A 19,785-nucleotide genomic window follows, 5' to 3' on the forward strand; every position below is an offset into this window, starting at 1 on the left:
GAATTAAGACAAATATAATCCCGACTATCCGTCGCAGCGTGCTTACGATGACCCCCGTTACTTTTACGATCATCTTGCCGCGAATTTAGCATAGATAACTTTTTGGAGTTCTCCCGGGTTTATGCCAACATTTCTAAGTATAGGAATTATACTTAAAAATTTCCATGCGCCCACATATTGCAGGTACCTAGCACACTGGAAACACATTCAAAGTACCAATAATGTACTGAAAAAAAAATTATATAAATTTACGCACGTACCGTTATGTGAGGCTTGACGAGTCCATGCGCTCTATTATTAAACCAAAAACCAACGTGTTTATTTATCCTTAATAGATCTTCCATCGGTCCCTTGGTGGGATCTTACTAACTCCACCACTCGTTCAGATGCAGGTAACCAGACGCGTTAATGTCTCAGCTACTCCGGTCTTGCTTTGGCACATTTTGATCCATCTTTTTGGTAAGATATTGCTAGAACTCACTCTAATGCAGGCTGCTCCAGTAAAGCACTTCTATCAAAAAAAAAATTCGTTTTTGTTTTTCTCTTTTCTTGAAAAACATTACAACTACTTTCTTGATAAGCAAAACACTTTGTTTTTGTCTTTCTCTATATTAGAAAACATTCCAAGTATTTCCTCCATATGTGTTCTTTAATATTTTTCCTTCGCTCCTTTCGGTCCATTTTAGCTTCAACTTAATTATATTGTAATATTTTATTTTCGCCTTTCTCTTTATTAAAAAGACATCACAACAAAATACTTGGCATTTGTCTTTCTCTTTTATAGAAAGACATTGCAAGTATTTCCTTCATAATCAAAATACTTCGCCTTTGTCTTCCTATTTTGTAGAAAGACATTGCACGTATTTCTTTAATAAATACATGCAAAAAATATTCTCATTTGTGATTATAAACAACTAGCGAGGACTTATCTCCTCGGGCGTTCGTTCGCTCAACCCTAACCGCCCTCATTACTTGAAATGATATTGAAAGGGATGCGTCCTATTGTTTGACTTCCTTAACCATGTTGGTTTTGATTGCATGCTAGGCATCACCTTAGCCTCCCCCAATATCTATAGAGATATTCCCAAATAGAAAAGACGCCCCCATGTGAAGCAGGAACTAGATCTATTATATCCGATCCTCACTTGCTAGACGGATCTGGGCTTATGATCATATATCTTTTCCGTTACCATCTCTATTTTTGCGTCCATCATGATTTTTTTCTTCTTTGGAATAGCCTTCAAAATATTGTTTTATTGTGGCGTGACCCTCCGTTCCGGGCCCATTATCGAAATAGCCTTACGTGGTCTTGGTCGGCTGGTCATGACTCATGTGAAGTCCTCCAAGTTTATCTTAATAATTCAACGAACCCAAAATGTACTTAAAACTTCCTCAAGCACCAAACACGTGCGTCTTATCATGACCTCCTGCACTACTTTTAGCTGAGGACCCATGTGTTAGTTTTTTTAACTCTTCTAACATTGCTTGGTCATGTTGCTTCAATCCGGTACGATTATTAAGATTCATGTATGACCAACTATGCTCTTCTCTTGTAAACTGCTTGGCTTACATTTTGATTTCCTCAAACTGTTTGCTACCTGTTTTCGGAGAACGAAAGACGCCACCAGATCTTTTATATGGTGGAACTTATGTACAGGTCGCATGGATGCGACTATTTCGTACCTTAATTCTTGACGAGTCGGATTGTATGTAAGACCTTTATCTGGCGTTTGTCATGGTGGTCCGACGTCCGTGTACCAGTGATCCCTTTTAGCTAAGAACAAACATCTTCTACAAAGGCTTGGATCAAGGTTAACCGTCATGGTGTGTAAACGGACGCCTCTTTCTGTTTGTTGAGCAGAGAAGTATATATAATCTTGTGTGGAATAAATACACGTTGATGTTGTGGACAGTGACTAAGAATAAACAGATATTTCGAAGTGTCCAGATACGTACCTGGATGTGAGCTTCCATCTTAGTTAGCACGTCACTATTATTAAAGCGTCGATTATATCTTGGAGGAAAAAGTAGCCCCCGATAGTTGTAAGTATTTAGACTCTAAAAATTTTGCATCGCGTCGAACTCCTTCCTTATTTTTACTTGTACGGCACTAAAATCTGCCTTATAAAATTAATGCTTCATTCACCGTATTATTAGCGACCAACAGCTTCATTGTTCTTGTCTCAAGTAAATACTCTTCCTTTATAACGTACCCACGTCCTCAGGATCAATATTGATCCGTACGCTACGCTTCGAGTTGATCTTGGAATCATAGCATCCAAAAATAGGAGTTTAGATCTATGTGGGATTCTAAAACCTTCACGGGGTCTTTAAGATCTCAAAAAGAAACTCCATGTATTTGTTTCTTATGCAACTCTCTATTTATGGTGTTGCATATCCACTATTAAAACGCATCAACTTCTTTATTTTTTCCAGGTAAGCTTAACTTCTTCTCCCTCGTCTCTTTTATGCTCAGCCAAGGAAGTATTTAATTCGCTGACATACTTTTTCTTTGTATCGACTTGCAGCTAGTCAGCCTTCATTGTTGTCATGCTCAATCAATTGTCCTTTTTGTCTGCGACAAGAACAGGCAACCGCTATTTTCGAATCTTTAATGTCTTCTCTTATTTCTTTCCACCCTTCAGTTTTGGTTGCATCGATTTCCATCAGCGACGGACTCCAAATTCCTCTGGAATTTAATTGATTCTGGAACACCGATGATAAGGTGCCATATATACTTTAATCGTGGTCCAAAACATTGAACCAGAGACAAAACTCACGACATCCTTTATGATGGCGAGTCTTTTCCGATAATACTCCTCAGTACACCATAGCTACGTCGCATCACATGCCGGCAGCTGATGATCCTGTTTTCTTTCTTCTTCTTTTTTTTAGAAAAAATTGCAAGTATTTCCTTAATAAATACAAGCAAAAAGTTTCCTTCTAACCAGAACCAAAATTTTGTGTGAACTATAAACTAAATATACTGTATAGCGGTTGTTGATGAACATGATGTCTCCACTCCTGGAAAGTCTGGACGACAACGCTCCTAGAATCCGATTGTTGGCACGTTGAACTATCTGAACTATCTGAAACTTCAACCTCCTACAACCTCAACGTTTACGAAAGTCTTCTGCAACTTTTCTGAACTATCTGCAACTTCCTGAATCACAACTTTCTGGATCACACGTTTCTGAAAGCGTTTTGCAACTTTCTGAATCACAAGTTTCTGGATCAAAACGTTTTTTGAAAGCTTTCTGCAACTTTCTGAATCACAACTTCCTGGTTCAAAACGTTTTTGAAAGCTTACTGCAACTTTTCAGAACTTTCTGCAACTTCCTGAAACGTTGTAAACTTCTTCTTTTTTCTTTCTGAATTAAACCCTAATTCTCAAGAACAATTGGAAAGAGTACTTTTCTCAAAAGGGGGAGCATGATTCTTTTGCTCGATTCCCCTTAGTCGGTGCCAAAAGATGTTGGTGCAAAAATATTTACCCCAACTCTCTTCGAGATGTGTGTAGATGGATTGAATCTCCTTCGTAGATCCACTTCTTCCAAAAATTATTGATGAAAACTGTGATTGATGCTGAAAAGGTGGGGGTACCTGCAAAGACACTCCGATGCTAAAGTCAGAGGGAGTTCCCAAGCAGGTGAATTGTGGAGAAAAGGAATAGAGTGTACCTTTTGTGTTGTATTTTAGCCTTTATTTATAGGCATAAAAACCCTGATTTGATTCATAATAACTTAGATTCACAGTTATCCTGAATATCCCTTTGGATTTACACTTATCCTCAAATATTTACATATTTCCATGAGAATTCATATTTATCCTGTAAGATCTTGTAAATCCTGAGAGATCCCTAATATCTCCTCGGGATTTTAAGTATATTCTCACAACATTTGTACCTATCTGTAGAGATGAAATTTATCTTTACAGGATTTGAAATTATCTTGGAAGATCCTATTTATCTCCTAAGACTTGTATCTTTCCAAAAATGACTTCCATAATAAGCCGTTTGGGCTTCCATAATAAACCATGTGGGTTACCATAATAAACCCACCGGTTTCCATAATAAATCGGATTTGTGCTTCCATAATAAGCCATGTGGGTTTCCATAATAAACCCACCGGTTTCCATAATAAACCGTATTTTACCGGTATCAAATAGCTTGTGCGGTACGCATGTACACTATTTTAATAGGGTACAAACATAAGGTTCTTATGATGTTTGAGAGTTTCTCATAATTCATTGCTTAAACTTCAAATCATGTAATTTAACATTATGGGTTTGTGTAATTTCGCCAATTTCATGTTTTGATAGTTTTAATTTGATAAGTTGAATACTTGGGGTTTATGTTGTGAAGTTGAGGAGTTTTCTTCGTAGTTCATCAAGTTCTGTAAATTGTTAAATTGGGTACTTTATAAGCATCATGAATTACTTTAAAGTAGATTTGATTGTAGAAAGTTTGGAATTTCTCATGAGTAATTCGTGTTTGAATATCTTGGTTACAACAAGGTAATGAACCCTAAAATATCTGTTTTAGTATTGTTAATATCCTTAGATCCAGTGGTTAGAGTGTGAGGAAATTTGAGTATGTCTTACTTAGTTGTGTTTTAGATATACTACTAAATTTTCAAGACGATCAGGTCACAAACACTATCGCAAAGTTTGCATAAACTGAGACTGCAGTTAGCTGGATTCAAACTGTGGACAGCCCACGTTTGTAGTGTTTCTCAGTATCCGTTTATCGGATGAATCTGAAATTTTAGCATGATGTTCGCATGTATGTAGGTAACCTACTGTATAAAATTCATGAAATTCTGATCATTTTAGATCCCGCCAAGTAATGGAAAATCGGGACCAAATTCTGTGTGCTGATAATAAAAGCAGTCAGATTGTAATGTACACATATCTGTAATGAACCGTTAGAACTTCATGATTTTCGGATATGTTTTGGGAAATTGATTCATAAAGATACTGTAGAAATTTCATGAAAATCCGATGTGGTTTACTACTGAAAAGCTTGGTCAACGTATGACTGCATACTGAAAACATAAATTTGTATAACTATGAGGTTCTTCACTTATATTGCATTCTATTTATGGCTCATAGATATTTGATATTGAAAGGTAAACTGTCATAAGATTTCCTTTGTATATGTATACTGTACATTCTAAATGATTTTAGGCTTGGTAAGGCTAAAAGGAAGATCTTTTTGTAATTGTGTAGTAGTTACCAAAGTATTTGAATCATCCTTGATCTACTAGACTTCACCCAATCTAGTTCAGAACTAAGGTGACGTTATGTTTGGAAATGTGTACTCAAATTTGAATGCTTAACTACCGTGCATACTTGACTTGGTAGAACTGTGGGTGCATTTATGCTTAAGAAGATATTCGCAAGCATTTGGGCAGGGTGCGGTTTTCGATTGGAAGGGCTTAGTTGATTGAAAACGTGGGGGTCTAACAACACCACCCAATATTTCGCTTAACAATCTGTATGGACAAACTCGAATATACTTTTAAGAGAATCAACAAGACTCAATCAATTAAAAGTATATCAACGAGTTTATATCTCTCTCTTGATTTGATTTACTCAAGCAGGAACTGCGAGTTCTAATCAAATACAAGGAATAACTCGGATGGTACCAAAGACCAATATTTGAGGATCAATCAATGACAATCAACAACCAAAGGATGGATTACGCTAATTGATGATATAACACACAACCTGTATTATTTCAATTATAAAGATAAAACAATATAATGCGGAAACCGAAATAACACAGACACCAGAAATTTTGTTAACGAGGAAACCGCAAATGCAGAAAAACCCCGGGACCTAGTCCAGATTGAACACACACTGTATTAAGCCGCTACAGACACTAGCCTACTCCAAAGTAACTTCGGTCTGGACTGTAGTTGAACCCCAATCAATCTCACACTGATCCAAGGTACAGTTATGCTCCTACGCCTCTGATCCCAGCAGGATACTGCGCACCCACAACTACGAGTTGCTACGACCCAAAGTCGAAGACTTTAATAAACAAATCCGTATCACACAGAAAAGTCTATGATAATAGATAAATCGGTCTCCCACGAATATACCTACGAGTTTTGTTCCGTCTTTTGATAAATCAAGGTGAACAGGAACCAATCAATAATACCAGACTTATATTCCCGAAGAACGGCTTAGTATTATCAATCACCTCACAATAATCTTAATCGACGCAGCGAAAAAAGATATTGCGGAATCACAAACGATGAGACGAAGTTTTTTTGTGATTACTTTTTATCTTGCCTATTGGAGATAGAAATCTGAAGCCAATTATTACAATTGTACTCGTACGATAGAAACAGCAAGATCTGATCACACAACTACGATAAAAGTAGTATCGGTCTGGCTTCACAATCCCAATGAAGTCTTTAAGTCTTTAACCTGGTTTAGAAGAAGAAACCAAAGGTTAAAGGAGAATTGACTCTAGCTATGCAACTAGTATCACACGTAAGGCGTGGGGATTAGGTTTCCCAGTTGCTAGAGTTCTCCCTTATATACACTTTCAAATCAGGGTTTGCAATCAATGTTGGATTAGTAACAAAGGATTCAATATTCATCGTTAGATGAAAACCTGATTAGATTCAAGCTAATATTTCTCAACCGTTAGATCGAAAACTTAGCTTGTCACACACAAATGAAATGTCCAATTTTGGGTTTATGAACCGTACCCAAACATTAACATTTGTTGGTTCAACAAGTCAACCAAATGGTTAGCCATATGATTAATCTCATATCAACCTTATTCTTCTTCACCATAACTAGTTCAAATGACTCAAATGAACTAGTTAGAGAGTTGTTCAATTGCAAGGAAATCTTATGTAACTACATAAGACACAATTGAAGCAAAATCGGTTTGATTCACTCGAATCGGTTCATGAACTTTATAGCCACGGTTTGCAAAAGCATTCCTTAGTTTATTTAAACATTAGTTCAAGAACAACCGACTTTAGATATAACCTGCTCAAGTTCGCGGACTGGATTCGCGGACTTAAGCTCATGGAAGGAGTACACAAACTCCAGCAGAAAATCTCGGGCCGAGAAGTTCTGCAAGTTCGCGGACTGAGTTCGCGGACTTGGCTCACGCCACTTCCATTTCTCTTGATCAACAAAGTTCGCAAACTTTGGTTCAAGGAATAAGGACTTATACATATATGTGTTTCCACAACAATGCTTATATCCTACCAATGGTTATGTAATCTAAACTCTCATTTCAATCATTCAAACATTCTCAGAGAACGTTATATAGCCATTATTCACAGACCATTTTTCGTCAGAGCAATTTTCAAAGTGATTGAAACATAACATGACTTTCGTCACTTGGTAAAGATGAATTAGGCTAAAGCGAAAGCTTACCAACACATATTTCGAGAAATAGATAGGCGAGATAAACTCGGCTCGAAATAGCAAATGTGCATAATGAAATTATATATATTAAAACGAATTTTGTCTCAAGAGTAGGAGATAGAATAGATAGACTTTTGAGTGACAGATAAGTTCAAGTCTCCACATACCTTTTAGTCGATGAAGATCCACCAGTTCCTTGAGTAGTCCTTCGTCTTGTATGATGATTGCCATGGAGTTCTTGAGCTCAACTACACTCTCTATCCTAATCCAAGACATTCGCTCTAATAGGCTAGTAATCAAGACTTATAGTTGTGATCACTAATATTGACAAACATGCTTGATATAGCAACGCATGCGAGTTCGACCGAGTAATGCCCTAACAATCTCCCCCTTTGTCAGTTTTAGTGGCAAAACTATTAATACATATGGAATACAAAAAATAAATAAATTAACTTTTGTAGCTCCTATTCCACATGCCTAATCTTCAACATTACTCGAAATCTTCGTCACTTCCAAGTACTCCAATGATCCCAAAGGTTGTAAGTTTAGCATCATCATTGTTGAAAATCCGTATCTATAACAAAAAGAAAACAATAGTTCTCAATCATTGTTATAAAGTGTCATAATATCATTACACAGCGTCAAAGTTCAATTGTATCACAACTTCAACAACAATACTATGGTGATATGTATCACTCCCCCTTAGTCAATACTCCATCTCACATGGAAACCACTCCCCCTTACATAATGATCCGAAAACCATATGTATTTGTAGTGCGAACTACATATTAATTCTCTCCCTTTTTGTCAATAAAATTGGCAAAGGTACAAGAACGGGATCCTAATAAAATTTCTGAAAGAGACATTTCATGACCAAAAGAAAGAACACACATCATCTTATTTAGATGCAATCATAAAGCCGAAGCTAAATGCATTCATCAAGGAGTTTAAAGATACAAGATAACCTTTATAATATTCCACAGCCGCACTCCCCATAAAGATTTGGCAATTAAGCGCAAGTTCAAAAAGAACTCTCCCCCAAAAAATGTCATTCCCAAGGGAACAACAAGAGCGACCTTAATTTCGAAAGAGAAAAGAATGATTTATTTGGACATAACAAATCACATACAAGTATGAATTTGAATCTAAAAAGTTCAATTAAATTAACCACAAGAGAACCCATGATTAATTTAATCGGCAAATGCTCAAACATAAGTGAACTTATGGAGACTTAAAAAATACAATTAGATTAATCACAAGAGAACCCATAATTAATCTAATTGAATACACAACCAAATTAATCACAAAAGTAATCAATTTAATTGGTCATGCTTGACATAAGAAAACTTACAGAGCACAACTAAATAACCAAACAAGATGATTAACTTAGTTGAAAATGCTTGACATAAAGTACCTCACGGAACAACAACATAGCTAATCAAAAATAATCAACTTGGTTGTATAATGCTCAACATAATATACTTTACTGAGCCTCACAGTAATACATAAAATATAGATCAGGGAAGATCAATTACTGCGGAATACACAAGGATTCATTCTATTTTCCATCACTATTCGCATAACGACATTTAACAGACATAATCCTTGCAAACAAAAGATTTTAACCTATCTTTCATCAATAATTGACAATATAGGCTTAAATTTTGTATTTTTGAAAAGTCTATTCATTCTTTTATCAATACATGAATATCGACATTCGAAAGACTTTACTTTTGACACGATATGGGACAATCAGGTTCACGGACGCAAACGCACATATCCCATAACAATGTTGCAATATATTAAAACCATAAAGATTAATACTGCAAAAATCATCTTCCAAACAATTCAGAATTTAAACCAATAAATCTAAAAACATGAAGATGAAAACGTTGGACATATCTATGTGTAATCACAATAATGGATATTCCAACCTCTAGTTATTCTTCTAGACAAAAACAGAAATATAGAAGATTTACTAGATGTTAAGACTTTTGAAGAATTCTTTATCGTCCCCGAACTCCTTGTCGTCAACAACCATTGGAACATAAGGTTCATTAAGGTAGGATTTTATATCAATAAACGTTCTTGGCTGATGTTGTCGAACCAAGGCCTTCTGAATCTCATGAGTCTTATACACAAAAGCCTTTATTTGTTGAATCTCCTTCAACTCTTCAAGAACACCAGAAAACTTCTGAGAGTTTGAAGGAACGGCTCTTGGCTTCCTCACATTCCTTTTTTTTCTTTTCAAGGTAGGAGATAACAAAGATTTATCTTTTTCCTTCATGATTGATGGCTTAACAATCATATTAACATCTTTTCCATCAGAAGACGTCATGCTTGGAGTATCCATAACGTATGGGTCTGTGAGAGGAAATCACAAATTTAACTCAACAAGTAGTCTTGAGATAAAAAGAGGTTTTGGGGAAGGAAAAAAAGGAATGTAGGTTTTCGAGACCTTTAAACAGGTTCGTACACGTCCAACTCACAACCCTATAAAGTGCCGAATTGTCGATAATAACCTTCCTTTGTTGATAGACAGGAAAAATAAAAACTAAGAAAAGAAGAAAGAAAACTTTTCCTAAAGCCTGAGAGGTACAAAATCATTGTCTCTTTTGATCATGCACATGAGACAAGATTTCCAAATCAACACAATCAAGTTGCGTTGCGGTGAACAACTATTTTTCCACCATTTTCCTCTTGAGTGGAATCCTCAGACTTCTGTCAATCAAACCGACTCGACCATACTTTCTTCTCTAATGGTATTGGTTTATCCTTGAAAACTAACTTCTTAGACGAAGATAAGATCCTACATACCTTAGCGGTCTTCTGAGCAAGTTTAATCTTCCTTTCTAAATGATTTGCTCTTCGTTGAAGTTTGTTGACGTACCTCAATTGGTGTTTATACTTGTAACAATTTGAAAGCTCATGACCCTTGAGAGAAAAATATTAACACGTCAATCTAGGATAATATTCAGGCATCTGAGATGTGCAAGCAGCTAAGCACATAGTGGAACTTGAAACATTACGAACAGAGTTTCCAAAAAATGGGTCAACTTTTTCTTCCAGATTAGTTGGATTTGCTTCTGAAAGAATATCAAGATTGATGTATGTATTGCTACAATTATCAAAATTAATATTTTCACCAAGAAGTGCAACACTTGATTTCTCGTCTTCATTAGAATCATAGCTGTCAGACATTTCATCAAGAGTTGCAGCAAGACCTTTGTTCCCAGTGTATTTTCTACGATTTGGACACTCGTTTGCAAAATGACCAAATCATTTACACTTAAAGCAGTGAGGCATATCCTCATCATCAGTCTCATATGTTTCCCTGTTTTTAGGAGGAATATGATTATGAGGTTTAACTGATGCCTTAGGCTTATCTCTACAGAACCGTTTACTTCTCTTCAACAGAAGATCCCTAAACTGTCTTGTGATCATTGAGACTGACTTGTCAAGATCTTCATCTGACGAGTCTGTCTCAGAGTGATCATCTTCAGAGATATAAACTTTTTTACTTTTATCAAGTAATTTAGTGTCCTTTAGTGCTTTGAACGCAACATCCTTAGATTTGGATGAATGTTCGTGATCAAAGATCTTAAGCTTTCCAACCAGCGTATTTCTGGAGAGATTATCAAGGTTATTTCCCTCAACGATGGCATGCTTCTTAGAATCGTATCTAGATGGCAGCGATCTGAGAATTTTTATCACAATGTCCTTTTCAGGAATAGTCTTACCCAATGCAAAATATGCATTAACAATTTCAGACACTTTGTGATTAAAATCATCAAATGTTTCTTCATCTGCCATATGAAGGTTTTCCCAATCGGAATTAAGGTTTTGAAGCCTAGCTTCCTTTTCACTGGAGTTACCTTCGAATTCCAAGATATCCCAAGCTTCTTGCGACTTAGATGGTGCTGAAGATTTGGGGTAATGGCATGTATGATCGCATTTAAACTGTCGTAGTTTTGCTTTGCAACAAGTATCTCAGCAGGGATGTATTCACCAATAGGTTTGGGAACGTTTACATCTCCAACTGCCACAACGGGAGGATCATATCCATTAACAACATATACCCATGATTGAAAATCACGCGCTTGAAGAAAATCTCTCATAGTAATTTTCCGTCATAAGTAATTAGAGCCATCGAATACTGGTGGTACGTTAATAGAGATAGCACCTTTGTCCATAGAGTCAGATCGCTACAAACACATACTTGCAAGGTCTTAAACGTGTTTGCCTGCTCTGATACCAATTGAAAAAGCGGGGGTCTAACAACACCACCCAATATTTCGCTTAGCAATCTGTATGGACAAACTCGAATATACTTTTAAGAGAATCAACAAGACTCAATCAATTAAAAGTATATCAACGAGTTTATATCTCTCTCTTGATTTGATTTACTCAAGCAGGAACTGCGAGTTCTAATTAAATACAAGGAATAACTCGGATGGTACCAAAGACCAATATCCGAGGATCAATCAATGACAATCAACAAACAAAGTTTGGATTACTCTAATTGATGATCTAACGCACAACCTGTATTATTTCAATTATAAAGATAAAACAACATAATGCGAAAACCGAAATAACACAGACACCAGAAATTTTGTTAACGAGGAAACCGCAAATGCAGAAAACCCCGGGACCTAGTCCACATTGATCACACACTGTATTAAGCCATTACAGACACTAACCTACTCCAAACTAACTTCGGTCTGGGCTGTAGTTGAACCCCAATAAATCTCACACTGATGCAAGGTACAGTTATGCTCATTGGCCTCTGATCCCAGCAGGATATTGCGCACTTGATTCCCTTAGCTGATCTCACCCACAACTAAGAGTTGTTACGACCCAAAGTCGAAGACTTTAATAAACAAATCTGTATCACACAGAAAAGTCTACGATAATAGATAAATCCGTCTCCCACGAATATACCTACGAGTTTTGTTTCGTCTTTTGATAAATCAAGGTGAACAGGAACCAATCAATAATACCAGACTTATATTCCCGAAGAACAACTTAGTATTATCAATCATCTCACAATAATCTTAATCGACGCAGCGAAAAAGATATTACGGAATCACAAACGATGAGACAAAGTTTGTTTGTGATTATTTTTTATCTTGCTTATCAGAGATAGAAATCTCAAGCCAATTATTACAATTGTACTCGTATGATGGAAACAACAAGATCAGATCACAAAACTATGATAAAAGTAGTATCGGTCTGGCTTCACAATCCCAATGAAGTCTTTAAGTCGTTAACCTGGTTTAGAAGAAGAAACCAAAGGTTAAAGGAGAATCGACTCTAGCTATGCAACTAGTATCACACGTAAGGTGTGGGGATTAGGTTTCCCAGTTGCTAGAATTCTCCCTTATATACACTTTCAAATCAGGATTTGCAATCAATATTAGCTTAGTAACAAAGCATTCAATATTCACCGTTAGATGAAAACCTGATTAGATTCAAGCTAATATTTCTCAACCGTTAGATCGAAAACTTAGTTTGTCACACACAAATGAAATGTCCAATTTTGGGTTTATGAACCGTACCCAAACATTAACATTTGTTGGTTCAACAAGTCAACCAAATGGTTAGCCATATGATTACTCTCATATCAACCTTCTTCTTCTTCACCATAACTAGTTCAAGTGACTTAAATGAACTAGTTAGAGAGTTGTTCAATTGCAAGGAAATCTTATGTAACTATACAAGACACAATTGAAGCAAAATCGGTTTGATTCACTCGAATCGGTTCATGAACTTTATAGCCATGGTTTGCAAAAGCATTCCTTAGTTTATTTAAACATTAGTTCAAGAACAACCGACTTTAGTTATAACCTGCTCAAGTTCGCGGACTGGGTTCGCGGACTTAAGCTCATGGAAGGAGTACACAAACTCCAGCAGAAAATCTCGGGCCGAGAAGTTCCGCAAGTTCGTGGAGTGAGTTCGCGGACTGAGTTCGCGGACTTGGCTCACACCACTTCCATTTCTCTTGATCATCAAAGTTCGCAAACTTTGGTTCAAGGAATAAGGACTTATACATATATGTGTTTCCACAACAATGCGTATATCCTACCAATGGTTATGTAACCTAAACTCTCATTTCAAAAATTGAAACATTCTCAGAGAACGTTATATAGTCGTTATTCACAGACCATTTTCGTCAGAGCAATTTTCAAAGGGATTGAAACATAACATGATTTTCGTCACTTGGTAAAGATGAATTCGGCTAAAGCGAAAGCTTACCAACACACATTTTGAGAAATATATAGGGGAGATAAACTCGGCTCGAAATCGCAAATGTGTATAATGAAAGTCTATATATCAAAACGACTTTTGTCTCAAGAGTAGGAGATAGAGTAAATAGACTTTTGAGTGACAGATAAGTTCAAGTCTCCACATACCTTTTAGTCGATGAAGATCCACCAGTTCCTTGAGTAGTCCTTCGTCTTGTATGATGATTGGCATGGAGTTCTTGAGATAAACTACACTTTCTATCCTAATCCAAGACCTTAGCTCTAGTAGGCTAGTAATCAAGACTTATCGTTTTGATCACTAATATTGACAAACATGCTTGAGATAGCAACGCATGCGAGTTCGACCGAGCAATGCTTTAACATTGATACATTATTATCAGTTTGGACTTCTTCTTGTGTATTTCTATATTTTCTGTTGTTATATGAGTGGTGCGTGATGTCGTACTACATGGGCTTGAATGGTTATCAGCTGAGTGGAAGTTATCATTTCTATTTTCTTGATATATTGACATTCGATACTGTATCTGTATGAATGGTTATCATTATTTGCAACCTGATCTTTGGCAAGTAGCATATGTAGTTGCAGGAAATCCTACACTACACCCCTCACAAGATTTTATTAACATTCAACTCATTTTTGGATTAACAATCTTAATTTTATTAATGAATCTTTGAACAATCTTACAAGAAAAGATAAAGGAATCAAGAATAACCACTTCTCTAGATTTTCTCTCTCCTATTTACTTGTTTCTTACTCAGAAAAGATCTCTCCTTTTTCTTTACAACTGAATGACTATTTATAGGGAAATACATAGTGGATGACAGCTAATCTGTCCTTTATTTTCAGATATGGTTTGCGACATTCTTGCAACCTTACAAATATTAATCTCGCACACTTCCTAATTTTCGCAAGTCCATCATATTTTTCTCATGATTTAGCTGTCGTTTATTATGTCTTTTCTGAAATTGCTTTGCGACATTGTTGTGTTGCGTTGTTAATAATTTCGCTGAGGCATTATTGCTGCGAGATTTTGATCCTACATCTTGCCTCTTCTCATATCTTCTTTGCGAAGTAGAGAACGATGTGAGAAATGCCGCATCTATCCATCACTTCATATTCTGCATTTATCACACGTATCCTTTCTCCCACCTGTTTCTTGACACGTCTTATGTAACCGCTGCTTTTCAACCGCTCACGTCTTTTCGCATTAATTGTGTTTATCTTCTCGAAAATCTCCTCTATATATACTCTTCTTACTCTCTCTTTTCTTCTTTTTTACTCTCTTTTTCATCTTCTCTGCAACTTCATCATTTTCTCCGTAAATTCCTCTGCTGTAATTTTTCTTCTATCTTCCTTCTTCAATCTTCTTAATTCTTCGTCCATTCCCATACTCTATATTCATATATGCCTCCAAGTGGTCAAAAACATGAGAAAACCTTAAAGGATGTTCAAAAAGATCTTGCCGAGAAAGGTTTCACACTTTCTACCATTACTGGTGAAAGTGCCAAGTCAATTCTTTCTATCAAACTTTTCTCTGATCAACATTGTGATGATCAATCAATCATAGTTTCGCTGGTTCAAATTCTCGCAGGTCTCCCCATTCCTCTTTATGACCCAGATATTCCTCTGTTCTATGAAATTCTCGCTCACTCGGGATTTTCGCGAGCTATCTTCCAATTGAGTGGGGATTGCATCCGTCTGATATTGGAGTTTGCTAATCACGGTACTGGTAAAGGATCTCTTTATCCTAAAGAGCTTAGGGATCCTAAATCCGCAGACTTGGAGATAGTCGCTGAGAAGTACACAGTAGCGAATTTCTTCGAAAATTATGAACTAATATCTATGAAGAAGGAGAATAATCGCTGGGGTGTTCGCTTGAAAAGGAAGGATGTTATTGCGGAAGATAAAATGCTCATGCATGACATTGATTGGCACTCTGGAATAAATAAAACCCCTCGCCAATCCAAAGATGATAAATGGTGTGTCTTCCCTTTGATGCTGAAAGGACCCTATATTGCTGGTTCTAATGTCATTCCTGCGAATCTCACCGCTTATTGACCCTGGGTATTCTCTTGGCCTGATAAAGTGAAAGAGGTATACTTCTTCCAATTTCGCCCACTTTATGTTTTTCTATTTATCTTTACTCTTGTGTTCGCTGATTCTTACGACATTCTACAGATCCAGAAACTGAAAGATAGCTACCGCAGGAATGGGAAAGCCAATACCTTACTAGCTCTTCGCTCATACACAGATGAGGTAAGAAATATTCTTTCATGATTTTAAACAATATATTGTTGCCTCTATTTCTTATCTTCATTTGTGTGTGAAGGTTATTGCTGAAGTAGAAGAACCCACCAAGGCTGCGACATCTGGTGATAAGGGTAAAGATATTCTTCGCAAAGGAAAATCATCTGCATCATCTTCAAATAAAAGAAAGAGAGGTAATTCTCCTCCTCCTTCAGATGTTCATTTCCCTGATGGTTCTGAAGATGATGAAGACAACAAAGATGATGATGACGACTCTGCTGTGAATAAAGATTCTCCACCTGAATCCTCTATGGCACAATTATCTGGTATCTTCTCTAATTCTTGGCAAGGGATGGGAGATAATCGCCTCTCCAGTATATGCAAAGCTCTCGCAACTATTTGCGATACTCCTTTGTTGGATGGTGATAGTTCTCTTCGTGGACTTTCCAGATCAGTGACTCCTAGCTTCCTAAATTCCCTCAATAGTTTGGCATGCCTTCGTCTTCTTTCTTCTTCATTATTGTGACTCAAATTTTCTTTTTATTTTATTATTTTTTGTATTTTCTTCGCAGGCTGGAAAAGCTTCTTTCGTTGTTGCCTCAGATTTGGAGAGGAGACGCGAAATTCTTGAAAAGAAGAATCTTCAATTTCGTACAAAGAATGAAGAACTGGAAACTAAGGCTAAAGGTCTTCGTGAGAAGAACGAACAATTACAAGCTGAAGTTAAAGGTCTTCGCGAGAAGAACAAACAACTGGAAACCGACATTTCTTCGCAAAGGAACAAAATTTCTACTCTTCAAAAAGCTAATGATCAGCTCTATGGTATGCAATTTTTCTCCTTTCCTTTCATTCATTCATCCTATTGTCTTATCTTATTTGATTAATCCTTTTTGCAGACATTTATGGTATTTCTGATGAAGCCATTCTTCTTCGTTCATTTCCCGATGCCCTAGATAATGACACTCTTCTTGAACATCTTAATAAATCTTTGAATAGTTCTCTAATGATAATAGATCTAGTTTAGGTTTAGCCAACCAATTTAAACGTTTTTATCTCAATTCTAAAGAGAATATCAATGAATTAAGAACCAAGATTATCAAACTTATAGATGATAAAGATCGTATCTCTGATCAAGGTGTTAAGGCTTTGGCGAAATTCCAAGAGACTCTTCTTCAGGTTCAAACTGAACGAGATGAAGCCAATCGTCAAAATGTTGTGCTTAGCGAGAGAGAAAACCAAGTTCGTTCTCGTCTTCTCATAAATAGTGATGATGAGTTCGCTTGGGCCGCGACAATCTTGGATAACGCCAGAAAAGATTTAGGTGTAAATGTTAGTCTCCAAGTTGAGCATACAGCCTTGATTAGAGATATGATTTCTGAGATAGAAGGTCATTAACCGTTTTCCTTTATTAATCTTTGGTTTTTCACGAGTTTTTATCAAGTTACTGATTAATTGCTATATGCTTCGCAGGATCTGAAAGTAGATATCACCAAAGAGTTGAGGAACTTGAAGCTGAAAAAGAGGAACTCGCAAAGAATCTTTCTTCTCGCAACGACAAATATTCTAGATTAAAGAATCAAACCAAGATCACTGTTGCGAACTTTAAGAACGACGCTCTGCATTTTCGCAATCAAACTATTCAAATGGTTTGTGATGACCATAGTATTCCTCACTCTGATTATCTTTGTCTCTTGGAGGAGATCCCAAAGAACATTCCTAGTCTGACCATTTCTGATAGCGAAGCTGATGATGAAGAATTTGATGGTGATGAAGGTTCTGATGGAGATAAAGGTTCTGATGCATACGAAGAAGAGAACAAGTCTGATGAAGATGATGAAGGATCAACTAAGAAGTAGTCTTTGTTTCTTTCTTTGATCTTCTGTAATACTTGTACATTTATTCCTTCGTTTTGTATATTTGCGAATTCTTTTGGTTCCCCATATTCCTTAACATATGAGTTTCTTTCATTTCGACCTGCATTCATTAAAACAATTCTTCCTTGCAATACGGTTAATCAACATAATCATTAATTTTTTAATTTTTGCGTAAATCTTTCATGTGGAGAAAAATAACATTTTCTAATTTCATTCGTTCCCATACTTGCCTCTGTTATTTGTATCCAAATGAGAGATTTTGCAGATTTCTCTTATTTTGTACCTCAACTTCGAAGTTGTTTATGTATAATTCCGCAATCATATGCGAAGTGAATTTTGATTCTTTTCAAAATCTCATTCTTGTGTGGTCTTATTTTGCCTTCCTAGTTAAAGGTCTTATTATGCCACCTCTTGTCATTGCGACAAAATCGCAGAACGTCCTTGTATTTTCATGCAAAAACCCATTGATCTTGTCTTAAATTTTTCTTTTGTATTATTGCCTCTTCAGGATAGTTGCGACAATATGACAGGCCTAAATTTTCTTGCGAAAATAAAGCCCCATGACATTGTCGTCTTACGACGTCTTCGCACTTTCATGCGAAAACCCATTGATCTCGTCTTATCTTTTTCTTTAGTATTATTGCCTCTTCAGGATTGTCGCACAAATATGACAAGCCTTAATACTCATGCGAGTAAAAAGACTCATGACATTTGCGTCTTAAGACACTTATCAGCTCCCTAATGGAGGGTGCCGCCCTTATCTCCCCCTGGTTGCCCCTTCAAGGAGGCGTACCTCTACCATACAAGGTTGGCTCCTCCCATCCGGTCTTAACAACAACCAGTTGTTTTCGCAGCCTCTTATCCCTTTTACCTATATGGCTTATGGCTACGACACTGCACCCTAAGTGGGGTTTTCTTCGGGCCGAGTGCAGTATAAGCCAAGACTTGTCAAGAATGGAAAGGTACGCTCTAGATGCCCCTGGCACTCTTGACTCAACCGTGTCCTCTGCGCCTTGGTCAGATTCTGCACTCCTTGAGAGAGTCCTTAAACCTTAGTCACCCAACCTAAGTCATATGCTTAAGCTGAGAATCCAAGGTGCCTCTCCCGGATGGGCTTTATTAACCCCAAATCTCCATGACTCATGTTCCGGTAGCGGTGTAGCCTTTCCCTGAGCCATGCAACAGGTACCCCCTTATATGACGTACTTTAGGTCTTACATTTTCCTCTTGCGAAATTGTATTCGCGAACTAGGGTGTACGCCATAAAGGTTCACCCCTTTCTCTTTTGTCATTGTTCTCTGATTGTCTTTTGTAGAATTCATTATCTCTGCGAGATTCTTGCACATCATCATATTGTATTTGCATTTCGCAATCTCAATTTTGTCATTCAATAAAATGTATTTTTGAGAATTTTATTTATTGCGAGAGTGTCGCAACAAATCAATCATTCATACATTACCTTTGTTATCCTCTGCTTCTTTGTTATTATCTGCTACTGTTTCCTTGGTAGTGGTATGTTTACCATTTTTTATTCTGAGCTAGCATTAGTTTCGCAACATCTCTTCTTCTTTTCTTTCGGTTGCATCCACCATCAACCTCTCACTTCTTTTTGTCTCTTTTATTTTGTGTCGCCAATTTTCCTTCTTGTTTTCTCTTCCTTCGCAAGATTCTATCTCAGTTTCGTAACACCTCTTTCCTTCAACCTAATCTCCCTTTATGATTCCTACACCACTGGGGTGAGGGAATTTGATGCACTGGTGGAAAGTTGAAGCTACACCTATAATCCCATGTAGCCAAGGTCGACCAATTAATGCATTGTAGGGTGATTCTACATCAACGGCACAGAATAGGATTTCAGAAGATATTCCCTTCAATGGAATTTGCATAGTAACCTCCCCTTTAGGCTTGTTGGCAGTACCATTAAAACCATATATCTTATATGTTGATGGTATAAGATCATCATCTCTTCCTCCCATAGTTTTATAAGTATGATAAA

The sequence above is a fragment of the Papaver somniferum genome, chromosome 5 (assembly GCF_003573695.1).
Source record: "Papaver somniferum cultivar HN1 chromosome 5, ASM357369v1, whole genome shotgun sequence".
Classification (NCBI taxonomy): Eukaryota; Viridiplantae; Streptophyta; class Magnoliopsida; order Ranunculales; family Papaveraceae; genus Papaver; species Papaver somniferum.